This window comes from Mus caroli, chromosome 12 (genome assembly GCF_900094665.2).
Source record: "Mus caroli chromosome 12, CAROLI_EIJ_v1.1, whole genome shotgun sequence".
Lineage (NCBI taxonomy): Eukaryota > Metazoa > Chordata > Mammalia > Rodentia > Muridae > Mus > Mus caroli.
The window spans coordinates 100,996,801-101,005,257 of NC_034581.1; the positions used below are offsets into that span (position 1 = coordinate 100,996,801).

General features: G+C 46.0%; 1 pseudogene; it reads right to left on the minus strand.

Moving 5' to 3' along the window:
* Nucleotides 1-569: 569 nt before the first annotated feature.
* Nucleotides 570-8,457, minus strand: part of LOC110306591 — a 21,372-nt pseudogene continuing 13,484 nt past the window's right edge.

Here is an 8,457-nt window from a genome sequence, read left to right on the forward strand (position 1 = left end):
GGTGTTGAATTTTTTATGACAAAAGTGCTGTAATAATTGTTGAACAGATGTAAGTGTTGGAGACTCGGCTCTGGCAGACCTCACGAAACCTCGATTAACAATTTAACCCTGTCATCGCTTCTGTCCGCCCTGGGAGGGGGAGGAGGTGCTGTGTGAATTGTGTCATCGGGAGGGTGCACCAAAGCAAAGAGAGACTTTTTCTGGGGAGAGAGGGTAGCTGCTTTAATGAGCTCTCCTGTTCTGCTAAGGAAGGGCAAACTCCATTCATTTGAGCCCCGAAAGTACCACATACCAAGTGGGCTGGGTAGGAGAGTAATGGACATGAAGACCCTTGCCGTGGCTGAAGTGGCTGCTGAGCAGACGAGAGGATCTGGAAAATGGCAGGCTCTATCCGCTGCTGCACTGCTTGGCATGGGCCAGCCTGGCTCCCATTTACACCTCAAAGCCAAGTCACATAGGGAATCTATCTCTTTCCTACCTGTCTACATAGGAGGCAGCCATGGGGGACTTTGGGGGGACTTTGTCCACCAAGTGATTAAAGCGTGCAAATGGTGCTGAATCAAAGGTAATCAAAAGAAGATGGCAGTCCCCAAGATGAGGCGTCTGTGACAGCCCGTCAGCTGCTGAGCCACCCGACAGGCCTGGTGGCAGTGCGGAGGCTGCCAAGAGAACCGCCTGAGGAGGCTGCCACCAAGACAGATGTCACCGTGAGGAGAGCGAGCTTCCGTCGCTTTCGGCAGGGCCTGATGGAGCAGGAAGTGGTAGTACATGTGCCACTTAAGAGAATAATAATACTAATAAAACAGGAGCTGTGCAGGAGGGGGGTAGCTGGAGAGAGAGAGAGAGAGAGGCTGGTGAGACAGGGAGGAAAAATGGGAAGATCTGTCAAGATGTTTAGTGGGAAGGAAGTGAATTAATGACCTTCCTGAAATGAATGAGAGAGAGAGAGAGAGAGAGAGAGAGAGAGAGAGAGAGAGAGAGCATGTGTGCACAAATGCACACAGAGAGGTGGCTCTGCTCTCTAGGAAGGGATGGCACCTAGGGATCATGGAAGACATAGTTTGCAAGAGGCTCCGTTTCTCCTTTTATTCTTTTTAGGAATTGACCTTCTATTTGCTGACTGGCAAGTGTAGTCTGCAGGTCTGAGGGTGGTGCATGTGGAGCCTGAGAGGTGAGGAAGATGGAGCAGGCTCCCCTTGCTCTCCTCCTGTTGGGGGGGGAGGGGGGCAATGGATGGCTGCTGACTTTCAGCACAGAAGTCTGGGACAATTAGACCCCAAGTACTAAAGACAATCAAGTTCTTTTCATGTCTACTTTATACCAAGAGATTGCAACAGCCAGGATACCAATATAAGAATTCTGGTATGTTTCTTGACTATCAAAATTTCCCCCAAATTGCATTAGTGGATGAGGATTCCTGGAAGGAAGCTGTGCCTACAAAAGCTGACTAAGTGACACCCTGGGACTCCAGTGACGTTGGGAGGTTGGAGTGTTACAGGTCCAGCCAGAGGCTAATTATAATTTCTCTTGGCTTACCTTTTACGCACTGAATAGCTATTCCTTGCTCGTGTCTGTAGCAGACATAACATCCTGTGACTAGGATAAAGACCTTTTTGATTGTATCAGTTGAACCAAACTCTAGCTTTTCCCCAATCAGAGGATTAACAGTGCTGCCAGGTACCCCCCCCCCCAAGTCCCACAGCAGAGTTCTCTCCTATCTTGCTGTAACAGCCTTCCTGATGGGTCCATCAAGGTATTTGAAAATTCATGGTTTCTTTTGTTCTGCTACTGTAAAAAAAAAAAAATCATGACATTGTAACCTCTTTGGATCACAGTGTTTGGGGACGACCTGAATCTCTGATCCTGAGACATAGTCACTTACATTGGCTCTAGACTAAAGCATCTCTTTTATTCCTTTGAGGTGAGAACTGTTTCCTTGGTTGACACTTTTTAACTTAAGGCAAGGTGTGTCCTGATTTGCTCTAAGGGGTTGAGGTGACATGTTGGGGAACTACTACAGCATGCCTTTCAGAGTCTGAGGTGATTAACCTTTGTCTAGGGAGTGAATGTAGACAGGCTGCCAGTCACCACTAAGGCAGAAGCCTAGCTGCACCATACAATATTTTGTCTTGACCATAAAAGCACTTTGAAAAAAGAGTCAAGGAAGCATTCAAAAGAAGATGGGTGGAGGAAACTGGCTCTAAACATCCAAGCGGTGAGTGTGTTGCAGTTGACAAACTTACCTGATCTGTCTCTTCTCTACCACCCTCACCTCATGCAGTATTCTTAGCTTGGAGAGCTGCTAAGCTGATAGATTCAAGTTTCATCTGTGTGCTGTTGTCTTATTTGTGAAAATGTGACACAGTCCCAAAAGGTTTGCTTCTTTATTTTCAGCTCGTTGGAAGACCTTGTGGAGGGTCTATATGATGAGTCCCTCCAGGCAGAGAGGACATCCAGGCAGGTGTGGAGAATGGCCCAGCAGATAGATCACAAGCATACTGAACACAGGGGGGAGTCAGTGCTAGGCCCAAGAGAAGTCTCCGTTCTTATGATCTTCAAGGTTCAATCTAATTGTCTATAAAACAGGACGGAACTCCTCTTTTATGCAGTAGGAGCCGGTGTACAGTACATGGAAGCCCATATTACAATGGACCCTAGGAGCGCCGCACAAACCTCAGTTGTACCGAGGTCCTCCATGATTACCCCATGGTAGTCATGGAGGCTGCAGGTGAGTGCTGTTTAGAACTTACTCAACTTAAGCAGAATGAGATATTTTAAACAGCAAATGGCGTGAAGTGGGACTCTCACACTAGTTTCTAATTTTGTCTTACTGAGAGCTCTGACCCAACCCAGATCAGATGTTCCAGCATTTCTTTTTTATACACCTATAACCTAGAGTCTCCCTTCACTGTCATGATTTTGCTTAATGTATGGGTATGTATTTGTAGATCAATCAGTCCATCCATCTGTCCATCTATCTGTCCATCCACATCCATCAATTTATCTTCTATTCTCTCTCTCTCTCTCTCTCTCTCTCTCTCTCTCTCTCTCTCTCTCTCTCTCTCTCTCTTGTATGCATGCTGGTTTTTTTGTTTGTTTTGTAGCAAACTCCTCATTTGTAATGATAGAATGTTCTTTATTCATAAGAATTTCTTGGGCTGGAGAGGTGGCTTAGTGGTTAAGAGCACCGACTGCTCTTCCAGAGGTCCTGAGTTCAATTCCCAGCAACCTCATGGTGGCTCACAACCATCTGTAATGGGGTCTGGTGCCCTCTTCTGGTGTGTCTGAAGACAGCTACAGTGTATTCACATACATAAGATAAATAAATCTTTAAAAAAAAGAATTTCTTGCTTAAATATCTACAAAGGATATTTCATTCTTATAATAGTCTAGGTTGTAATCTTGACCCTCATATTTAGGTTTCCATTTACGAATTCACTTTTATGATAAACTATCTCATATAACAATAGACTAAGAAATAGATGCGATAAATCACCGTCATCACCAGCAGCAGCACCATCAGCACCATTACTGTCACTATTATTAACACCATCATCACATCATGGTCACCACCACCACATCATCATCATCAGCAGCACCATTATCAATACCATCATCACCATCAATAATCACTACTACCACCAATACCTGCTCTTCCTCCTCTTCCTCCTCCTCCTCCTCCTCCTCCTCCTCCTCCTTCTCCTCCTCACCACCACCACCATCACCCTCATCATCACTGGCACCTGCATCATCACCACTCTTGTTACCTTCATAACCACCACCATCATCACCACCACCATTATCTTCTTTTTTCAGCTCTCTATCCTTTAATATCATGCTCTGGGTTAAGTAGGCATCATGTTGGGGATTTTAAATGCCCATTTGGCCCATGGTGGATGCCATTAATTTCCTTCCTACCACCTTGTCATCCCTGTTCTGCCAGCGGAAGCCTATTCTGCAAAGTCAGCAATGACCACATCTCAAGGTTCATTCTCCCAGGCTCCTTTGCTGTAAGAGGTGCAGAGTTATCACCAATAAGAGACAAGAAGTCAGCAAAGCCAAGAGGACATTTGCTTTTCAGCCAGGAAAGCCTTCATGTGGACAGGTGCTCCTCCTATCCCTTCTTTCTCTCTTGAACATGGTCATGATTCTGGAATATTCATAGTTGTCCTGGAGTCATTAAATCATGAGCCAAAACGTCAAAGGTGGTAAGGTGGAAGGGGAGAAGGCACTTCGCTTTGAAAAGCAACCCTGAGCTCAAGCCAAGAGGGAGGCCCAGGTGTTCATAGCAAGGGCTCTGCTTGCTGATGCGATGGTGTTCTTCAAGGGTCCCAGTCAAGCACTCTGGGATCTGCTTTCTATTCACACTGCAAACACAGATGTAACTCTGAGTATGCATGCGGTGTGAACTAAAAGTAGATCTCAGCACACAATATGAACGTTTAAAAAGTTCTTCTAGGGTGTATGTTGATCCTATCTCCATCCCCTCTCTTGAATCTTCAACTCCCCTCTCCCAACATATCTCCCTCCCAACTTCATATCTTTTTAAAAGAGTGTAAACCATTAATTGAACATGAGTTCAATCCTGTCCATCCATCCGTCCATCCGTCCATCCATCCGTCTGTCCATCCATCCATCTTACATACATGTATTTTCCATCATGTATGTATTTACGTATGTATGTATCCATCCATCTATGTATTTACCTTTCTTTCTATCTCTGTATCTATCTATCCATCCAGCACATATACAGGGGAGCCTAGCCAACTAGAGGCACTCCAAGCTCAGTGAGAGACCCTGTCTCAAGTAATAAAGAAGATGGCTCTGGAGTAATGACACTTGGGATTGACGTCTGCCTTTATGTGCACACATTATTCATTCACTAGCACACACGTGCGCACACACACATACACACACACGTAATTTTAAAGTATTGCCTGTATACATCCCTAGAGCCTTGACCTCTGGGTTCCCCTGCAGGGATTTCCATTCCTTGTGTCTGCGATGGCCCAAGGATGAGCATCTCCATGAGGTCCTGGCAGGGATCACAGCAGCAACAGTCAGTTCCAGCTCTGCACTCCAGCTGTCTGGTTCCTCCTCCCCTCTGCCCAGTAGCCCCAAGCTTTATGGAAGTTTGTGCCTAATATTTTAATCTCACACAAAACCGATTCTGTTTCTTTCCTCAAACCCCTCCCTTGGGAAGCTGTCCTCGGCTCGTAACTGGTCTGACCCACAGCCCATTTTAATGGAGAAGGGAACCCTACATACCCTCTCTTTCTTGGGACTGATTGTGTCTGGGATCTGTTTCTAGTCTAGAATACAGGAAAATAAAAATTTAAGGCCCAACCTTACGTTAACGAAATCTATTGAGTCTGAGACAAGAAAATTGTGTTTAGAGGGAAAAGGAAAATAAGTCAGTTTGTATCTTCCTTTTATGCTGAGATCATTTCTAGAAATAAACAATAAAGTAGCCAAGAGGAGAGTGGAACGGGACTGGTATGAACTGGGATGGAAACAGGAGAAGGCATCCTCGCTCTTTCTAAGATGCCCTTGGCTCCCAGCAGCTTCAACTCCTCTCAGTGGTGCACTGACTGCACAGTCTTGGAGAGGGACTTTAAGTGACTGTGCCTTGGTTTCCCTCTTTGCCATGTGTGTGTGCACAGAATGTTTGACTTTGTTGGTTAGTGGGGAAGCCAGGAGGATGGCTTACTGGATATTAATGGCTACATGCTATAACCAGCCCCCTCTAGCACCCAAAATTGCCTCTCCCCCAATATTGTCATCTGGTGAGCCCTGTCTTCAAGTTTGTAGAGAGAAGATGGTTTGCGTTTGGGTGGCATCTTCCAGTTTTAGCACGATCTTCTGACGTCCTGTATCAAAGACTTGGCTTGGTCCCACTGCCTGAAGGAGTCAAGGTTTATCTGATTGTATGATGTAGAGGCAGCCACACTGAGATGGACAGAGTTTGGGTCTGAAGTCCACGGGATGGTCAGGGGGCAGGGCAGCTACTTACTTTCACTGCATTGGGTATTGCTGAAGCACGTAGGTCTGGCTGGTCTCTATCTGAGGTCAGCGTCAGCATCCCAAGGACACAGTAGGGCAGCCGCATGGTTGAATTCATAGCAGGTGTCACAGCATGCTCAAGACCTGGGCAAACTCCTGTCACATAAAATTCCAGCATGGAGAAAGGACATGGGTGTGAAGTCCTAGCCAAGAGGCTATTGGCCACTGAGAGCTTGTCAGCTTTCTTTAAGTGTGTGGCCTGCTGTAGGTCAATCAAACTCCAGGGGATGTTCATTCACTCAGGATTGTATAACACAAACATATGTGAGGGGTTAAAAAAAAGACACAAAGTTATGAGTGGGGGAATGGATCCTGGAAGAATGTGTGTGTATGTGTGTGTGTGTGTGTGCATGTGTGTGTATGTATGTGGTGTGCATGTGGTTATGCATTTGTGTATGTATGTATGTATGTGCATGTGTGTGTGCATGTGTGTATGCATGTGTGTATACATGTATGCACATGTGTGTATGCATGTGGTTGTGCATGTATGTGTGCATGTGTGTGTGCATGTGTGTGTATGCATGTATGTATGCATGTGTGTGCATGTGTGTGTGTGTGTGTGGGTGTTTGATCAAAATACGTTGTATGAAAGTTTCAAAGAACTAGTGAAAATGAGAAAAGGTAAAAGATCCCTAGTGCTCAGCTTGGGGCCATGCTTCCTGGCTCCCACTCCGTATCAGTGTCCATTTCCCTACAGTGAAGCCAGGGAGGAGGAGGGATAATGTGCAGCCAAATCTGAAGGCCTGCAGCTGTGTGTGACCTTCAGTCACAGTAGACAACGGGCCAGAGCAGCGAGTGTTCTACTGTGGACCACCATGTACTTTAAAGTGCTCTCTCACCCGGAGGAGACAGCACAACAAAGATGGGCTATGCTCAGGCACCGGGTGCTCAGAGGAGAATCGCTGATGTAACAATTATTTGCACAATTTATATTCAAATGTTCATTTTTTTTAAAAAAAAAAAGTCAGGCTCCAAATTTACTGATAGTAACTGTGTGCAAATTCCAAAACTTATCTCCTTTTTATGGGCTGAAATCAAATTACGCCTTATATTTTCCTCAGTTGCAGAATACTAGATTGCGGGGGGTGGGGGGGCATTTAAATGACTTGTGTTTATGAAAAAGGTGATCTCCAAGAACAAATTTTCAACCTGCATAAGCAGTTTAACGGGTGTTCTTTAGGGAAAAAAACGGAAAATGACCCATGTTGCATATTCTGATGAAGGAGAAACTTTGTCATCACGTGGGCTCCCAGCCCTGATCACCATCAGGGTCTCTGTGTTCGCCCTGCTTGGACCACAGGATGGTTGAATGAAGCCCCACCCCCTTTTTTTTCTAAAAAAAAGTTGTTTGATGTCCTGTTTTTTCCCTTGTTTTCTGACCTGCAGTCTGAGGTCTGATTGAGTTCTCAATACCCTGCAATTCACAGATTCTGTCCCCATTTAGGCACCCGTTTGTAGTTGTCACATGGTTTTCAGTGTTCTTAATGAGCTGTTAACAAGCTGTCAATTACCTATGCAAATGAGGGAGGCCGCTGTTGAGAGGTGGCTGGAGCTGGAGAGAGCTACCTTGGAGTATTGCGAAATCAATCACTCTTGCTTTTAGAGCTGTCTTTACCCATGTGTCTCTTGTCATGTCTGGGTCTTTTTTCATTACAACACCTACCACAGACAAAAAGTCCCCCGGGAGCACTGAAGGTGCTTAGGAAAAGGGCTCCTTAAATCTTTCATGGTATCCACCTCAGCTCACGCGCCGCCTCTGACTCTCAGACAAGGCTCCCTGTCTGGAACAGGGGCAGCAGAAGGAGAAGAGGGTCTGAAGAAAGGGGACAGATCACAGACACCTGGAGAGGCCCAGAGTTAGTGTCATCTGTGCAGATGCGGGGGCGGCCTTACTGAGTTCTGCTTTCAGAAAAGTCTACAGAGAAGCAAAGCTGTGGGTGGTGGTGGGGCACCTGCAGTAGAGAGGTCCCTGAGCCCACTGGAAGGACAAAAGCCTAAGGGAGGAGCAGGCCCAGAAGAGTATGGAAGCCTGTACCAGGGACCTTCGGGGAGAAAGGGTGGCATAGGTCTCCAGAGACTCCTCAGATGAGACCCTGGTCTTTCCTCTGAATCAAATGAGAAACAGTTGCTATTTTTATGTTCTCAGCTTTGAACTAGAAGCAATTTCTAGATTTATGAGAAGATGAAGGGAGAGCACAGGATCCCAGAGCCCTGCCCCTCCTTCCGTCCTGTCTAGGTTCTTACATAACCAGGCACATGGATCAAAAGGAAGTAGCCAACCTGAGGAAGTCATAGAAGCCACTGTGCTCTCTCTCTCTCTCTCTCTCTCTCTCTCTCTCTCTCTCTCTCTCTCTGTGTGTGTGTGTGTGTGTGTGTGTGTCTGTCTCTCTCTGT